The sequence below is a fragment of the Leiobunum rupestre genome, chromosome 8, assembly GCF_980474605.1.
Source record: "Leiobunum rupestre chromosome 8, qqLeiRupe1.1.hap1, whole genome shotgun sequence".
Lineage (NCBI taxonomy): Eukaryota > Metazoa > Arthropoda > Arachnida > Opiliones > Sclerosomatidae > Leiobunum > Leiobunum rupestre.
Window position 1 is genome coordinate 46,258,326 of NC_143391.1, and position 19,171 is coordinate 46,277,496.

The following is a 19,171-nucleotide window of genomic DNA, read 5'->3' on the forward strand; positions in this document are numbered from 1 at the left end:
CGCTAGTTTTACTCTAGTCATATATTTGATAATATCTTGTCGTAAACCAAGTCGTTTTCCAGTTAGAAATTTAAGACGATTTGGGCGATGTTTTGCTAAATATTACAAAATATTTTTGTTTTACAATTTTTCCCGAATACAAGATATTTTAGTAAATACAAATTAGGTTTCGGAAAGTGTACTAAAGGGTCAAGAAAAAAATACCGGTCCTTTTTGCAATTTTACTACTCTAAAGGTGGTCGTGGTTTTCCAATTCTAAGAATAAATGTTTCAGTTTACGGAAACAAAATAATAATTATTTCGAATCGCCCAATACTGAATTTTGGATGAATTTTGGGACATTGTACACATTGCAAATACACCGACTAGTCCTTTCCAAAAAAAATATACGATTTTATTCAAATTAAAAATATTTCGAAACTAAAATAAACATTATTTGTCCTGTGCGGGATTTTAACCTTAAACTGGGCAATTAAATAAAATTATGGTTGTAAAATAAAACAACAATTATGCAGATTTGGATATGATTTGAAATTAATTATTGTCGCATAAAATTAATATCGGACTATTTAAGCAATCTCAGGTTAATTGAAAATTAATTTTGAAGAAGCCAAGCAGGTTACGCGTAATCTTTTTTACCGATGATAATTCGTCTAAGAATATATGGCAGGGTTACGCCACGAGAGGTCGATTTTTAAACAACCGAGGTCATAACCGATGCCGCCAACAGGCTGAAACTCTATTTATATATATTTGTAGAACGGGAATTAATTCAATTGGATAATTGTTTTTAAAAGTGGACTCGTTATTACAAAGGCAGTGGCGGTGGGACGGTAACCAACAGTTCTAAGGTTCGATGGCTGCCGCAGCTGAAATGGTTATTCTTATTTACCCTGGCATGGAAGCATATGCAAATGTTTTTCTTGATTTTTAAGAATTCTCCAAAAGAAATTTTATAATATCTAAGCGCGGGTAAAAATATGCCTTTTTTATGCAGAAATTATCTTTGGTTTGTTGCTTTTACATAAATAACCGCTTAAAATCGTATTAGACGTTGTTTTGATAAAAAAATTATCTTTGTGTACTTTGCTATCACGTTATCGCTGTTTTCACCACTACCCCCTTTCCATTATGTAAATACTCATGCTATAAATACCTGTGACTAATTACAACGAATACTCAATATTGTACCCTACTTCATCAGACAAATACGATGTATCATTATATTTGTGAACTTCGTGTAGTCCTGGACTTACGAAACAAATTTTGGCACTTCTCAACACTTAGAATATTGGCGCCATATGTCGTAAATAAAAGGGTTGAAATCGAACCTCTCAGGACTTCATTCTAAATGTTTGTTTCCCTGTAAGCAATTTTTGAATGGATCTAGTCTACAGTCGTTGTCGAAGCTACGGCGCAATATATACAGTTCGGTTTCCACATTTGGCGGGAAATGGAAACTCTACCATTTTCTACGTATTTTGCAGAATTTGAATTTTTCAGCATCACTAGCTTTCTTGCCCGACTGAGCAATTATTCAAAGATCCTTTTAATTATCTACTAAGACTATTGCTTAGATAGTTTTATTTATTTTGTAGTTATGTTTGGTAGGAATTAGAGGTGGGAGTCCGCACAACCCGGAAAGGAACCTACCCATCCGAGGGTGGTTGTTGGTGGGTGTGAAAAGTGACAGGTGGCTAATCCGGATCATTTTACTGCGGGTAGGCGGGGACTATTACTCAAAACCTGATATCTGACACCCAGACGTCTTGCACATTTTTTCTCATTTTTCTGAGACTAAAAAAGATGTGTAGCTAATAAATTAACTTCATCTATACACATTTTATACAGGTACTCTGCTCAAACATATCCCAAACTATTAGCTAAAAAATGTATAGCCTTTGGAAAAGAATTATTGGTTTATGCACATCCATTATAAGTCTTTATAGAAAATAGGTATGTATTGATTTTAGAAGGTTTATCCAATCGGGTTTGGGTAGGGTATTTTTACTGAAATATCTAGTACTTGTTTGATATCGGGTTTTCATATTGCTTGTATGCATTTATATATTTTTGGCAATGCTGGTTCCACTTTCAATAAAGCTGATTTTGGTATGAATTTATATAATGAGAGTTGGTAATTTAGATTTATATCAGTAGGTGTCTGTCTAAGAAGAATTTTAGAAAAAATATTTTTTAGTTAAGTAGTGTAGATTATTTAGATTTATTTTAGTCGAGGATGATTAGCAACTTTCATCAATGTAGTCATTTTTGAAAAGATTTAAGAATAAATATTGTTTGCTCATGATCGCTTCTTTTTATATGATTTTTAAACGATGGCCTAAATTTTATAATTAAGTTTGATTATTTATATCACCGACATCTTCCGAATAAAGGTGAAATACTTATGTCTTTCAAAATTTGTTAATATGATTAAATGATGATTTTCATAATTTAAACCTCCATATTATAAGATGAAATTAACAGTTTTCTTTATTAAAAATCATATAATATACATTAAACTAGTGTCGTCGTTAGGTAAATTTGCATGGCGACGACGCTAGTATTGGCGTCGAAACGGCCGTAGACGTTTTTAATAAACTTTTATTGTACAATAGTGGTCTTTTACAAGTTTAATGTATTTTATTATGTACAAGGTTGTCCTTCGACATGTTTAGTAAAAATCACATTTTTTCGTGAAAAATAATATTTCAATAAAATAATAACTTTCATTTAATTAAACTATCCGATAAAAAGGTTGTTTTGGATATTTTCATAATAAATGAAATTAGTTAGATTTCAACCAGAGAGGGAATATTTCAAACGTTGTACTATTAATGTTTTCTAAAATAAGGTATTCTCATAATTTTCGAACAAAATTTTATTATTCTGATTTTTATAACCTAATCAGTATTATAGTTAATAGAATGGCAAGCTCTTTCGTGACTTTGTCTTCTGCGTTTTTTTAGTCATTCCTATTTGAAATATTCCTAAATACTGTTAAAGGTTTGAGTTTTCATCACATCAATTGATTTGTGTTATTTATAATAAAATGAAAAAGTTAATTTTCAAAACCAAAATGAAAAAGCCAATTATCAAAACCAAAATGCAAAAGCCAATTATCAAAACCAAAATGAAAAAGCCAATTATCAAAACCAAAATGAAAAAGCCAATTATCAAAACAAAAATGAAAAAGTACATTCTACAATCTTACTTTTTTGAAAGTTATTTAAAGTTGTTGAACAATAAAAAATGCGTATGCAAGTACAGTAAAGTCACTTTAATTATAGAAATTATCACAAAGCAATGCTTGTTATTTATTTGACCAAGAAATTAAATAATGTGCCTTGAAGATAGCTCCGAATTATCGAAACGGACCTAACATACCATAAACAACTTTGCAAACCCTTAATAAGTATTCTGGTAATGGGTAGTTCGTGTTAAATGTTAAGGTATATTTCAAATCTTTCGTAAATTTTTTTTCTCAATCAAATCCTGGATTTTCATGATGTTTATCGACACATCTTCTATCACTAAAATTTGATAATTTAATTTTTAACGATCAAATTTTTTTTATTAATCATTAATCTTTCTTCTCTCTTCTGGGCGAAAATTAACGTCTTGTATACTCAAATTCCTCTGGTTCAGAATTTCTGTCAGTGTCGTTGTATAGATACTTTCACTAATTGCGACTTGAACGGAAAATGCTACCAAAGGAATTATCGCTGACGAGTGGTAAAATGTGGTGTAAATATTCTCAACGCGGAATTTAAAGTTAATTGTATTTAATTTTGATGGACAAGTTTACAATGTATTAAAGTAAATAGCAAATCAATGATTAAAAATACCACGCTCAGTGTGTTAACGAATGGATTACTTCCAAGTTAAAAATTATTTGTTAATTACGCACATGTTTCTTCATGATTTCGACGGCTGTTTCGAGCGCAGTGTCTTTGGCAGCGTACATGGTTCCAAAGAAAGTAGAATGGGTCGCCTCGCTGGCGAAGAGGATTTTGGGATTGCGTTAGTTAGGAAGAGGTTATTTGTAAAGATCCATGGCACTAGGTGCACAGTCTGTAGTGTAGTAGGCGTATGTTCCTCCAACCACTAACCAGAATATCCAATGGGGCTGGAATGGTTGGGTCTTCCAGAAAACATCGAAGAATGGCCATGCATTGTTGGTAACGTTAGAACGCTCCAGCCCCTCTTTGTCATGGGCCCACCTATATTCAGCGTCCCAGAAGCGCAACTTAATAACCTTGAAATGATCGCTTTTCGAAAAGGGTTTCGGATACTATAAAGTACAATCAGGTAGGCTAATACCTAAGGCACCACCTTAGACCTCAGTCATCAAGCGACTTTTAAAGGCTCCATTAATTCAGGTGGCCGGGTTCCAATGAGTAGGAGGTATGCCACGCGACCCAACAGCTCCCTACACTAACTATTACCGCTAACCTCAACAATTTTTTATGAAAGGGGAAACTGAAGATCTCGGTGGAAAACCCCTTAAACCAGTGGGGAGAGAACTTGCAAACTCAACGCGGAATGAGTTGTTCCGAGTTATTAAGGTAAAACCGATACGTTCGATCGCTTCCCGTTTGTCAGTTGGCAGACTCGGTGGGAAAAATTCTTTCCTCACCTTAAGCACTCCTAAAGGAATTGTCACCACACTTGACCGTCGCTGAAAGTGACCCTTACTGGATCGCAGTTCCATTCTATTAAGTCCACTTTGCTATTCGTATGGATATTATCGGAAGCCACCATCTTAATTAAAGAATTGAGAAAGGATCCTATTTTTCCTGGCATCTTCAAGTCCCCACCCGGAATATCTCGAAACCCTTACCAAAATATTCCATGGAAATTCTATAGAATTACATTCGGAATAGTTTATATAATTTCTATAGAAATTTGGGTCATTTTTCTATAGAGCTAGAATAATTACTATCCTGAAAAAACTGGTGATTTTTACAGAAAGTACAGGGATGGTTTTATAGAAAACCTAGGATATTTTTATAGAAAAACTAGAATATTTTTATAGAAACCCTAGGATATTTTTATTGAAAAACTAGAATTTTTTATATAGAAAACCTAGGATATTTTTATAGAAAACCTAGGATATTTTTATAGAAAACCTAGGATATTGTTATAGAAAACCTAGGATATTTTTATAGAAAACCTAGGATATTTTTATAGAAAACCTAGGATATTTTTATAGAAAACCTAGGATATCTTTATAGAAAACCTAGGATATTTTTATAGAAAACCTAGTATATATGTATAGAAAACCTAGGATATTTTTAAAGAAAACCTAGGATATTTTTGTAGAAAACCTAGGATATTTTTATAGAAAACCTAGGATATTTTTATAGAAAACCTAGTATATATGTATAGAAAACCTAGGATATTTTTAAAGAAAACCTAGGATATTTTTATAGAAAACCTAGGATATTTTTATAGAAAACCTAGGATATTTTTATAGAAAACCTAGGATATTTTTATAGAAAACCTAGGATATTTTTCACATTTAAATATCTGTAGTACATCAAAGTTAGTCACTTAAATGAACCATAAAATTTTTGAGAGTTTTCACTCCCTGGTGCCAATTTATACTTCTATTTGGCAAATCGTAACCCTTCGGGTGAATTCAAACCCATATTGGGGTGTTTTTCACACTGAAATAACTATAGTACACCAAAGTAAACCACTTTTATCATTCCCCATTTAGAGTTTCCACTAACTCGTTGAAAGGACATCGCACTTCTTCTATGGGATTTGGCTTTCGACAGATTTTTTTCAAAATGAAATATGTTGCTAAGCTTGATCAAAGGAGCAAAATTGTCTCGTGCTATTTTTCCTTAGCTCTTATAGTTTGTCTAGTATCAGCGGTCAAAAGTGGACAAAACTTAGTATAGTCTATTTGTTAAAAGGTGTCACGGCCCATCGGTTAGCGCTCTACGCTCGCGCGTCGCTGGTCCGGGCTCACTATCAATAGAGTTTTCTTGCCAATATTTTTACACCTCTACTTCATTATTTCTTTTCTCGCAACTTATTATTCGATGAATTTTCGTACGTGAAATTATTTATTAATCAATATTTTATGAGCAATAATAAAATAAAAAAAATACTACAGAAATCAGAATATATATGATTAACCGTTTCGTTGAATGCCACATTCAACACTCGCTCATAGGTAAGAAACAGTCACTCAACAACAGATCAAACACCTATTTATCGATACAGCACATACTCGGTTAAAGTCACGGTCACACGACAGTTAAGACTCAATACTTAACTATTTATCTACTGAGTTCGTTCATCGTGCGATCAGAACGTCGTACGAACAGAACGAAACCAAGTACGACGCTCGGTTTTGGGAAGCACCTGGAATTTCGGCAAGAAACCTCTATTGATAGTGAGCCCGGACTAGCGACGCGCAAACATAGAGCGCTAAGCGAAGGGCCAAACCTTCTTTTAACAAATAGACTACACTAAGCTTCGTCCACTTTTGACCGCTGCTACTGGCCAAACTATAGGAGCTAGGAAAAAATGGCAATGGACAATTTTGCTCCTTTGATCAAGCCCAACAACATGTTTAATTTGAAAAAAAATCGGTCGAAAGCCAAATCCCATAGAAGAAGTGCGATGTCCTTTATAAATCAATTTTGCAAATATAAACCCTTTGGGCTAACTCAAACAACATATTTGGGGTGTTTTTCAAATTAACCATAATAATTTTGAGCTTTCACTTTGGTGCCAATTTATACTTCCATTTGGCAAATTAATCTGGAGAATTCAAATAACCAACAATTTCTATAGAAATAACTGGTATATTTTGATATAACTATTGTAGAAAACACCATAGAAATCAATCCATATAATATCTATAGAAATAACTGGTATATTTTGATATAACTATTGTAGAAAACACCATAGAAATCAATAAATATAATTTCTATAGAAATAACTGGTATATTTTGGTATAATAATTGTAGAAAACACCATAGAAATCCATCCATATAATTTCTATAGAAATAGCTGGTATATTTTGATATAATTATTGTAGAAAACAACATAGAAATCAATCCATATAATTTCTATAGAAAAAATTAGTGTATTTTCTATAGAGATATTTATAGAGCACTCTATAGGATATAGAAATCTATAGGCCCTCTATACGTTTCCATAAGATTTCATAGAAAACCTATAGAAATATTTTGTAAGGGAGCACCCAACTCCACCGTAGCTTGTCCAAATGTTACCGTGCGTATCCTTCCACTTAAGCTAGAAATAACGAGCGATTTAAATGATTTATGGTGGTGACATTGCCGTTGAGCGAAATAGGTGTAAGTACCTTTTTTCCGCTTCAAACAGTGAAATTTGAAAAGCCGATTTTGGCAAGATACGCCGCCACCGAAAGCCCAGTCATTCAATTGTTATTAAATCCTTGTTCTTTGATAATCTAAAATACAATATGCGTATACAGGGTGCTCCGAAAATAACGGTAGAACCGATGTTCTACGGCTTCCACGATTCATTTGGAGTCGAAAATGTTCTATAACATATTTTGATTTGCGCCACCGTTTGGGATGGATATACGGATGCCCCCTTAATTCTACGAAATATTTTTAATCAACGTTAATAAGCCGTTTCAATTCATAGCTTTTTTTACAAAATCTATTTTTTGGCACGCGCTCGGGCTTTTTTGTTACCATGGTATTAGTTTTGATATGTCTTATAGGTTTGGTAAAGCCAATTTTAAGTTGTTTTCTACAAGATTACAGTTTAACTATGGCTATGTACTCAGCTAACAAGAACACTGATATGTTACTGGCGTCGATACGCCAAATTATTTCTTAATAGGCGTCATCCAGATTCGAGAAACTGCAAACTGTAGGTTTTGAAACTCCAAATATCGACCGTTGAAAGTCACGAAGAATATCAGTAGAGGTAGATGAACAGATTTTGGACATTGGCATTGGGGGCCAATGACCCTACTTTAAGCATCCGACGCGCGGGGAGACTGTTGGACATCTCTCACAAGGACGGTTGGAATAATCTTCACGACGATTCGAAGCATCTTTATCTTTATCAAAGGGCTCAACATTTTCGAGCGAATGCTTTTATTAGACAGTGTATGTTTGGCGAATGGACGCTGGAGCAACACGAGGTGAATGATTAGTTACATCGACGCATTTAATGGTCGGATGGGCGAAGGTGTTCTAAATCTACACAACCTTCATTTTTGGGCTCGCAAAAACACGCACGCCACTCGAAACGCAAAGTTCCAAGAGGAATGGAAAGTTAAAGTCTGTACAGAAATAATAGACGACACTCTGATTGGTCCATTGTTTCGTTTACCTCGTCTGAATGCGGACCGTTACTTAGACTTATTGCGCAACTAGGTTGAAGGTGTCTTGGACGACATTCCACTGTGCGATCATGCGAGGCTTTGTTTCCAGCACGACGGTGCGCCACCTCATTTTGGACTCCAAGCTCGCGCGTATCTAGACGATAACTTCGGTGAAAGATGGATCAGTCAGCGGGGCCTTGTTCAGCAAGATCCCCTTACCAAACTCCTTTGGAGTTGCGTCTAGAATTTGGTTTACGCGACGGAAATTCCTGGACGAAAAAGCCCTGCGCGCCAGGATCGTTGACGCGTTTAACGTGATCAGGGAAAATGGCTAAATAATTGGAGCATGCATCGCGATACTCCGCCGATTGCAATTAATCCTAGATCGCGAAGGGTGCCATTTCAAATAATTCCTTTGGGTCGTGAAGGTACAGACCCTCTAATTTCAGCAATTTCAAACTTGGACATGTTTTTAGATGAACTAAAACGAAAAATTCATTTTAAAACAAAATAAAATTTATCACTAGGTTCAGTCTCAGCCTAAACTTGACTCGCCGTGAATCCCAAAAATTTGATGTTTTTGTATTTCCATTTTCAGACCGGTTTCAAATAAAGAAATAGGAGTCACCCAACAATCCGACCTGGCCTCACCAAAATGAAAATTAAACGTTTGTGTTAAACACCAAAATCCTTGTAAATGACATTCGGTTTTTGTATCGCATTTTTTAATGTAATGAGCCTCATTAAACAAAGCTCTTAGCTTATTTAATATGGGTTATTCAGATAAACAAATTCGTTATCATTTCACTTATTTTCATGGCGAAGTCTTTAAGTTTACAATATCAGAATAAGCATTTTACTGTACGAAAATCTTGTTAAAGATTTTGGTTGAGCTACTCGTTATTGGTTGCAATAAAAAGAAATTGTCCGTTTCTCAAACTCATTATTGTTTAATTCTTTGCAAAAATATGAAATCTAACGCCATGGTAAAAAAAAACGCGTGCGCAAACGCCTTTAAAAAGCAACTTTTCTTTTCAATCTTGAAAACTTAACGTTCACCAGCGGCTCACCGCGTATGATTTTTATTTCGCTGTGCAGCGTGGTTTTGTACATAAACTGAAATAATTAGTTTCGACCTTCGGATTTTAACACCGGTTATCTTCGGTCTTTACGAAGCCGGAGCTTTAAATTATAACTTTACTGTTATTCGAAATACTTTGACATTTAATAAGGGCATAAAGTGTTTAATTTAGAAAGTCATTGAAATTAATACCCACATTAATTGATCTTTGTTGAATTGTTCTATCTCCGTCTAGAATACTCCTTCAATTTTACCTGTAATTTTAGCAGAGCTCTTCTGTTGAAGGACATTCTCAATTATTACATGTATTTTTCGGTCAAAAAAGTACATGGAATTATTAAAAGAGCATTAATCTTCGTCTACATAAACTACTCCATGTCAGCTTCCGAAACCAACAACAGATTTAAATCTTTTTTGAGATAAAGTCAACGCAAAACGCGTTCAAACCACTTACCTTTAAAAGCGAAAGAGTGTTGAAAACGAACATTTTGATGTTCCAAATCAAAAATCACTTATTTATTGTAAATACCTGTTTCTACTTCAACCGTAAGTAGGATGTTATTTTAAATGCCTTTGTAAATTACATACAATTTTCAAATTCTACAGACTAAAAAAGGTATTTTAGCTATAATCGCCCAAATCATTTTTTATAAAAAACGTTAAATTATTTATGGTATTGATGAGCCCAAACGGAGTGAGACCAGACTGTTGATTGAATCTCTCGATTTTTTCTTGATTTTTGGTTAAAATAAATTAAGAATTATAACCCAAATAATGTAAATATTAACAATATAGTTTAATTATCTTAGTAGAAATACTTTTTAACAAAGGCGGTTTTTGGATAAGGAAAAATTCTGACTTATCTACAAATTATAAACACGGCCACCTGAATTAAAGGCTTCAAAAGTCGCTTGATGACTTAGGCCTAAGGTGGTGCCTTGGGTATTAGCCTAGCCTAGCTGATTATTATAGACATTCAATTAAAATTATATTCTTTCATACAAAGTAATAGCTAATTACTTAATAAACTAATAATCAATAAATCAACTTTTACTGGGCTAATTAAGTAGTTTCGTGTTTTTGTTTTCTTAGCAACAATTTATTTTCTGAAAAAAATTGCCGTTGATTACTTGCATATGTGTCTGTAATTTCGCTTAAATTTCACTTTTGAAACACTGCTAACTAAGGACTAGGTTTGAAGTGGACCGCTGAGCAGCCATAAATATTTCAGCTTCGAAAAGATGTCAGCGTGAGCCGCAACTGAAACTCCACCACCGTATACCTACCACGATGTTTTAAAAACGTCTTACAAGTACAATGGTACCCCATTATTCAACATGTTAAGTGTAGTAAGTTCGAAGTTGTATTTATTCTCTAGAATTTAAGCAAAACGTGAAACCAGTTTGTGAAAGGGCAGTCGGCCAGGTTTACGTCCACTTTATCCCACTTCAAATATTTTCTTCCATTATTATGTCGCAGACAGCTTACAGGGTGCAGCTATCGGTCGAACGGTTATTAAAAATATAAATCTTTATAACGCAATTTATCGTAACTTACTCGTTTCATCTCTTAGCCTGCATATGGCGGCACCCTTTGAATACATTATCCGGACTTATAAAATGTAATCCCAACGAATGGCTTAGTACTTTATAACAGGACAGGTTTAACTAGGAATGGGCATCTGCCCACGCCTGCGAGCCAAACGCGGCGGCCCAAAAATATGGGGACTTCTGATTTAGAAAACAAAAATTTTAAAATTAAAACCGGTTTTATAAATTTTGGGGGTGCCCATGAGATACTGCTCTCGGGAGTAAATTTTTTTCAATCTACCCCGTTATTTTACTACTTTAAAACCTTTATAGTCCCTAAACTTAATATGAAATAATTTAAAGATTGTAAATATCAAATTGGTCAATAAATATAAGAAATATTTTGAAAGAGGTAACGAAATACCTCGTAACAGCAGATACCACCTACATTTCTTTTGGATTTTTCAAGCACTATTCTTTAAATTCAAACGATTCTGCTACCCTTCAAATTAAATTATTTAAAAATTAATATCGTTAAAGCTTTTAAGTGTCATGTAGAAATCTTTCAATAAGAAAGCGACTGAAAAAATATAGCCTTGAACTTCTAACATCGCGAAGTTATACACAATGAAATTGAAGTTTAGCAAGAATGTGTTTCATATGCATCCAGGGTGCTAATAATCAGCTAGGCTAATACCCAAGGCACCACCTTAGGCGTAAGTCATCAAGCGACTTTTGAAGCCTTTAATTCAGGTGGCCGGGTTACAGTGCGTAGGAGGGTGGTGGAAAGCCCTCATGCCCCACGAGCCAACAGCTCCCTCACTATATGTGAGCATTGAATTGTAGTTGATAGTGAAGTTGGTCACAAAATATTGCTCGGGTTTCCGTTTCGACTTTTAACTATCTTAACGTTGTATTTCAACGGAAGCCTAAAAGGTGTCTGCTACATAGCGACCGCAATGCAATATTTTTAATATAAATTGCGATGGACTGCTTACACCCTGGATGTATATTAGTTTAACTAATATGGCCAATTTCCGAGATACGGTTTTTACATTGTAAATATAAAATATCAAGAAATTATTAAAATAGTTAAGTAAGGCTTAAGGTTAATTTGTTTTATTCAACTTTTCAGTATATTTGACCTAATAACCCGATAAATTAGAAAAGTCCATCTCTAATTTCTAAAGTTCTAATCAATCTTATTATCTTTATGGTTTTCTAGTTATATTTCAAAAGAAAATGATTTTTCGAATGAAGAAAGCTTTTTACATTGTACTCTGGTGGCACGTCAGCAGGCATCATTAATTTTGTTAGAGCATGATGTAATGACTTTTAAATTTTTAGCCGCATATGTCCCATAATTATTCAAAATCATTAATTAAAGGTAATGCTTCAATGCACATCTAATTAGAGAAAAAAGAAATAAAATATCGAATTGTTTTAAAAATCGATTAACAGCATATTGAACTGAATGGAAATAAGACCTCGCATACAGCTGTAAACTCACTAAAGCCTCGCGAAGCATTGGTGGCTTAATGCAATTCCCAGATAAATCCAAAATTTTAAATTACCGCGTTAAAAAAAACTGATTATAATACTAAAAAAATGTAATTGTAGGTCCTATTCTAAAAATTGTAAGAAATTGTGTAATATTGTAAAAATGAAACAGTTGAGACTATTTTGATTTGATTAATTATGCAAAATCAGACTTAGTTTAAAACATATAGGAATATCACCGTTATTGAATTTGAAAAATGAATAAATAACCAATTGTTGAATTTGAAAATAGAGAAATACACTGCTAAATTGGAAAATATACGAACGAAAATTAATTAAATTTCAAAACGTAACCTTCTCTGAATTAGAAAACCTGTAAATATCCAAACTATCCAAAATGGCAAAACTTAACTTGTGACGTTTTCGCATTTCAGCGACTAATTTTTCGAGAAGCAAACTATTTTGCGAGGCTGATCGCGAAACAATTAAATCGGATTCCAGTTTCGGAAGTTCCATTAATTCGCGAAGAAGAAGAAGAGGTGAATTTGGTGTCCGCGCAACTGGCCTTACCCGCTCCCGCAGCTCCTTTCATTTGATGTTCGAATTGCGAAACGCAGTAATAGTAATTAGATCATAATGGCATTTTTATGCATATTTATCGAGATCGCAAAGCCAAGCGTAGAGACGGCGAGAGACCAGAAGAATAGAAACCGGGGAATTCGTCGAAAGTAATGGGCCACGTCGCATCCAGCTAATAAATTGCGCCTTCTTGATTTTCAGGTTTATTCGGCCCAAACAGATTTCATCCTCGCCGTCAATTGCCCGGATATTTAAATTTATAACATTTTGTTTCGTTTGTCCATAAATGGAGAAAAAATATATACGATTTGAACATTCGAAGATATAGGCTGTTATTTTCAACTATCGTAGGTTCATTATTAACGTAACTAAATCAATATTTAATAATAGGTGAAAACTCAATTAAAAGGTTATGTGAAATTTCAATATGAAAGGTTCTGGATTTTATTAGAGTATTTTTATAACAGCAATTTATCTAACAAAAATAATTCAAAAGTTTCAATCATGTTTAATAAGTTGTGTTCACTACCAGTAGATCTAAACTAACTATTGAAAAAGCTTACGTAAATTGAATAGTTAAATATATGAGCATTATTAACAACTGGCTCAAACATTTTGCTATATCACACAGTACATGTGGTTTTTCCATACTTCAATTCGACATTTAAATTTTTTTATTGAGTTAGAAAAAAGAATATTATTTTGTCGCAACGTCTTCAGTAATCTTAAGCATTAGAATTATCATGAGGAATATTTAAATGTACAAGTACCATGAGGAATATTTAAATGTACAAGTACCATGATATGTCTTCAAATGTACAAGTACCATGATATGTCTTCAAATGTACAAGTACCATGATATGTCTTCAAATGTACAAGTACCATGATATGTCTTCAAATGTACAAGTACCATGATATGTCTTCAAATGTACAAGTACCATGATATGTCTTCAAATGTACAAGTACCATGATATGTCTTCAAATGCACAAGTACCATGATCTGTCTTCAAATGTACAAGTACCATGATCTGTCTTCAAATGTACAAGTACCATGATCTGTCTTCAAATGTACAAGTACCATGATCTGTCTTCAAATGTACAAGTACCATGATCTATCTTCAAATGTACAAGTACCATGATCTGTCTTGAAATGTACAAGTACCATGATTTGTCTTCAAATGTACAAGTACCATGATCTGTCTTCAAATGTACAAGTACCATGATCTGTCTTCAAATGTACAAGTACCATGATCTGTCTTCAAATGTACAAGTACCATGATCTATCTTCAAATGTACAAGTACCATGATCTGTCTTGAAATGTACAAGTACCATGATCTGTTTTCAAATGTACAAGTACCATGATCTGTCTTCAAATGTACAAGTACCATGATCTGTCTTCAAATGTACAAGTACCATGATCTGTCTTCAAATGTACAAGTACCATGATCTGTCTTCAAATGTACAAGTACCATGATCTCTTTTCAAATGTACAATTACCATGATCTCTGTTCAAATGTACAAGTACCATGATCTGTCTTCAAATGTACAAGTACCATGATCTCTGTTCAAATGTACAAGTACCATGATCTGTCTTCAAATGTACAAGTACCATGATCTCTTTTCAAATGTAAAATACCATGATCTGTCTTCAAATGTACAAGTACCATTGTCCTCTACTGTTCAGTTGCAATGTATTGCTTGATCTCTTTTCAAATGTACAATTACCATGATCTCTGTTCAAATGTACAAGTACCATGATCTGTCTTCAAATGTACAAGTACCATGATCTCTTTTCAAATGTAAAATACCATGATCTGTCTTCAAATGTACAAGTACCATGACCTGTCTTCAAATGTACAAGTACCAAGATCTGTCTTCAAATGTACAAGTACCATGATCTGTCTTCAAATGTACAAGTACCATGATCTGTCTTCAAATGTACAAGTACCATGATCTGTCTTCAAATGTACAAGTACCATGATCTCTTTTCAAATGTACAATTACCATGATCTCTGTTCAAATGTACAATTACCATGATCTGTCTTCAAATGTACAAGTACCATGATCTCTGTTCAAATGTACAAGTACCATGATCTGTCTTCAAATGTACAAGTACCATGATCTCTTTTCAAATGTAAAATACCATGATCTGTCTTCAAATGTACAAGTACCATGATCTGTCTTCAAATGTACAAGTACCATGATCTCTTTTCAAATGTACAATTACCATGATCTCTGTTCAAATGTACAAGTACCATGATCTGTCTTCAAATGTACAAGTACCATGATCTCTTTTCAAATGTAAAATACCATGATCTGTCTTCAAATGTACAAGTACCATGACCTGTCTTCAAATGTACAAGTACCATGATCTGTCTTCAAATGTACAAGTACTATGATCTGTCTTCAAATGTACAAGTACCATTAAAATACTAATAATTATAATCAATTAGCCATATGCCTGATCAGCACTACCACTATGTAGTGGCGACCTTTGGAACCTTCCGAATACTATAACCAATCACGGCCGATAAAAGATTGATTATAGCCTGCTGTTAGGAGAATTTTACCGGATTAGCGAGTTACTCCTAGTTAGACCACAAATAACGTTTTTTTGAGCTACTAATTAACTAGAGAATATTTAAACAGTTTTCTAAATGTAAAAGCATGTTTTTCTTTAATTTTAAGCCTTTAAATTTCATTTGACTACATAAGTTTAGGCAAATTTGTATATTCAGATCAATGATCATGAAATTCAAAAATTTATTTATAAAAGATAACTAGGAATACGGACAATATGCCCTTAAACATAAACCCCCCTGGTCAAAATTCCCCTATTATGTCCGAGATCCAGACAACGGAATGGTAAAATATCTATTTTATTTTGAATATGTGCTTAAAGAAGATTGAAAATAAAATGAAACCATTAATTTGAAAAATATGAATGACTTATAACAACAAAAGGGTGAAACATGATTTTTTATTTATTTTAAAAGCTATTTGGTTGCCTGAAAATGACAAGTTTTGAAGTGCCGCGTATCTTTTTACCCTTTTATTTATTTGTAATTTTTTGACCCTTGGTGATGATTTAAAGTAAGGAATGCTTTTTTTCTTTAAGGTATTATTGATACCTTATTTTATACGCTTCATATTTTTGTTTTTTAATCTTTCTTAAACCCGGGCTATATCATTGAATTTATTTATAAAACAAGTTGGCAAGCCAAAATATACCTCTCCTTGGGAGAATCGTCCCTAGTGGTATTAATTTCTCCGCAATTTAGAGTTATTTACTAAAAACGTAATCCTGGTTCAATCCCGCCCGGTATAAAACTTTAATTATAATTAAAATAATTCAGACGAAACAACCGAGTTTAATTTATTCCGAATAATATAAATTAAATAATTACAACAGTGATTTAGACGTACTAAAACAATGCACAATTGAATTTACCCCTATTTACAGTACAAGTTTATCAGTTAAATATAATACGATGCAAATTTTAATGAAAGAAATATCTACAAAGGGTATTTGTATTATTCTCGCTTACAAAATACTTGCCGCATCTTTAACGCTCATGTTATTTCAACACTCGCCCTTGATGAAGATACCGACATCTGGTAGTGGACGTCTCGTATAGACTTCCTGTTGACGTTGTGACACATACCGTGTAAAAAGGACCAATGCCGTCCAATTTCCAATATCATATAATGACTCGCACACCCAAGAAATCAATGACTGCATAAGGAATCGTAGATATCCAAATATCCACACCAAATGTATTAACAAGAACCAAAAACCTTACCATTAACAAAGCACAGAAAGCCACTTGACTAAACGACAGCTCGTATATCAATAAACGTTAAACCAACGCCACCACATTAATATAACTATATATAACTCGATAATAAACCCGTAAATAAATTACAAAAAACTAACTAAGTGGACCACTCACGGGTTCTACCGTTTAACCATCTTATATCTGCTGACTGAGCTGCGCTAAAACAAAATTTGACCTTTAAAATTTCATACGTAAAACATTTAGACTTTAAAATTATTAATATACTCTTCCGCTAAGCTGAGATTATAGTTTTAAATAAAGGGTACCATGTATCGGTGGTTCTGTGGGAGAAAACTCGCCTGTAATGCAGGAGGGCTCGGGTTCAATTCCCGCCCGATACTATCGCAAATTGACAATAAGACGTATACCGTGAACATTTGAACGTAGAGACGTTTACCGTAACCCTCAGCACTCGGTCCGTCCCGAACGTCAAAGATTATTCACGTACACTCTCAATTCGCAAAAGAAAATTATAATACACCCAATGACCAAATAGGGCGCTTTTGGCAAACCTTTTCCCTAATTCCAAGAAACTGCGAACGCAGCGATTACACTTTTCTCCAAAAATGCGAACGGCTTCGCAGCCCGGACAGTCAGCTACACACACCGACAGACACGGTGATTGTAATACCCCTCCTAGGGGACTTTTTTCTTTGTACCATATTTGAGTAAAATACAATTAACTAAATAAATATGACAATGTGGGTATATTTTTAAAGAAAAAGTAAATATACTCGATAAGCAAGATATATTTATTTATTGGCTCGAACATTTCCTTTGCAAAATATGGTAAGAGATTTAATTTAATATTTGCTTGATAGTTTGGGAAATAAAGATTTATTTATAAAACCACTGTCTCTAGTTTTTTATTACTTAGGGGTTGTGAAAAAATGTCGGCGCCTTGCTTTAGAGCCTCGAGATAAATTTTAAGTAATTATCAAAGCTAGAGTTACTATTCCTTCTCTATATTTTCAATGGTCCGAATAACTAGATTAGTGTATAGAGCTAGAAATCAGTACACTTTTTAAAAATGTCAGGGTGGCTGAATAACACCTTGAAACCAAACAAAAATCATCTGAGAGCCCCTCTACCATTACTGAGAGAACTCATTTCCAGGGCAAGTTGCACCAGCAACCTCGGAATAAGAGTCAAGTGAACAGTTCTGGATCAAAAGCACAAGTCCACAGATAAAAGAAAAGTTACCAGAATGATGATAATAACTCTTACTCGAGCCTTCATAAAAGCTAGCTTTTTATGGAGACTTCGATATGGCCCAATAATAGTAGGTTTATTTTCAGAAATATTTTACATAAATTTAATTTATGAGATTATCGTACAACTAATCTTAAAAGTTTCTAAGCAATTTTTAATAGCACAAAATATCCCTGTTACTTTAAGCTCTAGAAGACTAATTAAGTAAAAACATTTTTACTAAGAATAATCTAAAAAAGTAATTGAAGAAATATTTAAACTACACTTAATGAAAATATAATACACTTAATAAGATATTTTAAATCACTTTAAATAAGGATGATTTTTTAATCCAGTTTCACAACTAAATTCCAAGTGAAGATAGCCAAATAACCACCCACTATGTACATTTTTTTTAGAATTGGTATGAACAATATACACAGATGTCACGGGGTTTATAAATTAAAAAAGTGATGAGTAGTTTCGCTATACCATGAGGCCATATCATCAGATATTCACTTTTATTTTGCTTTAGAAATAAAACCCTGATTCATTATCATTTCTAGAATCAAATTTAAAGTGTCTTTAAGTATAAGAGCCGTATATTAATATACATATTTTAAATATATTAAAGCAAACGCCTGAGTCAAAGACGAAAAAAAGTAACGTAAAAACAGAGATTAAAAATAGATTTGCCAAGGCTTTTCAAGTCACGAAATTTAAGGGTTTAAAATTTGATTTTCACGTTTCAATACGATTTGATATAAATAATTATATAATATAAATAATATAATAAAAATATATAAAATAAAATAAATAATAGTTCAAAAACTCGTTATTTGTTGTCTAACTACGAGTAACTCGCTAATCCGGAAAAATCCTCCTAACATTAGACGGTAATCAATGTTTTATCGCCCGTGATTGGCTATAGTATTCGGAAGGCTCCAAAGGTCGCCCCTACATATTGGTAGCGCTGATCAGGCATATAGCTAATTAGGCTAATATCCAAGTCACCACCTAAGGCCCAACTTATTTAGCAACTTCTACTATTAGTCCAAGAGCCCATGACCAAATAAGCATGTGATAAGGTACACGATGGGT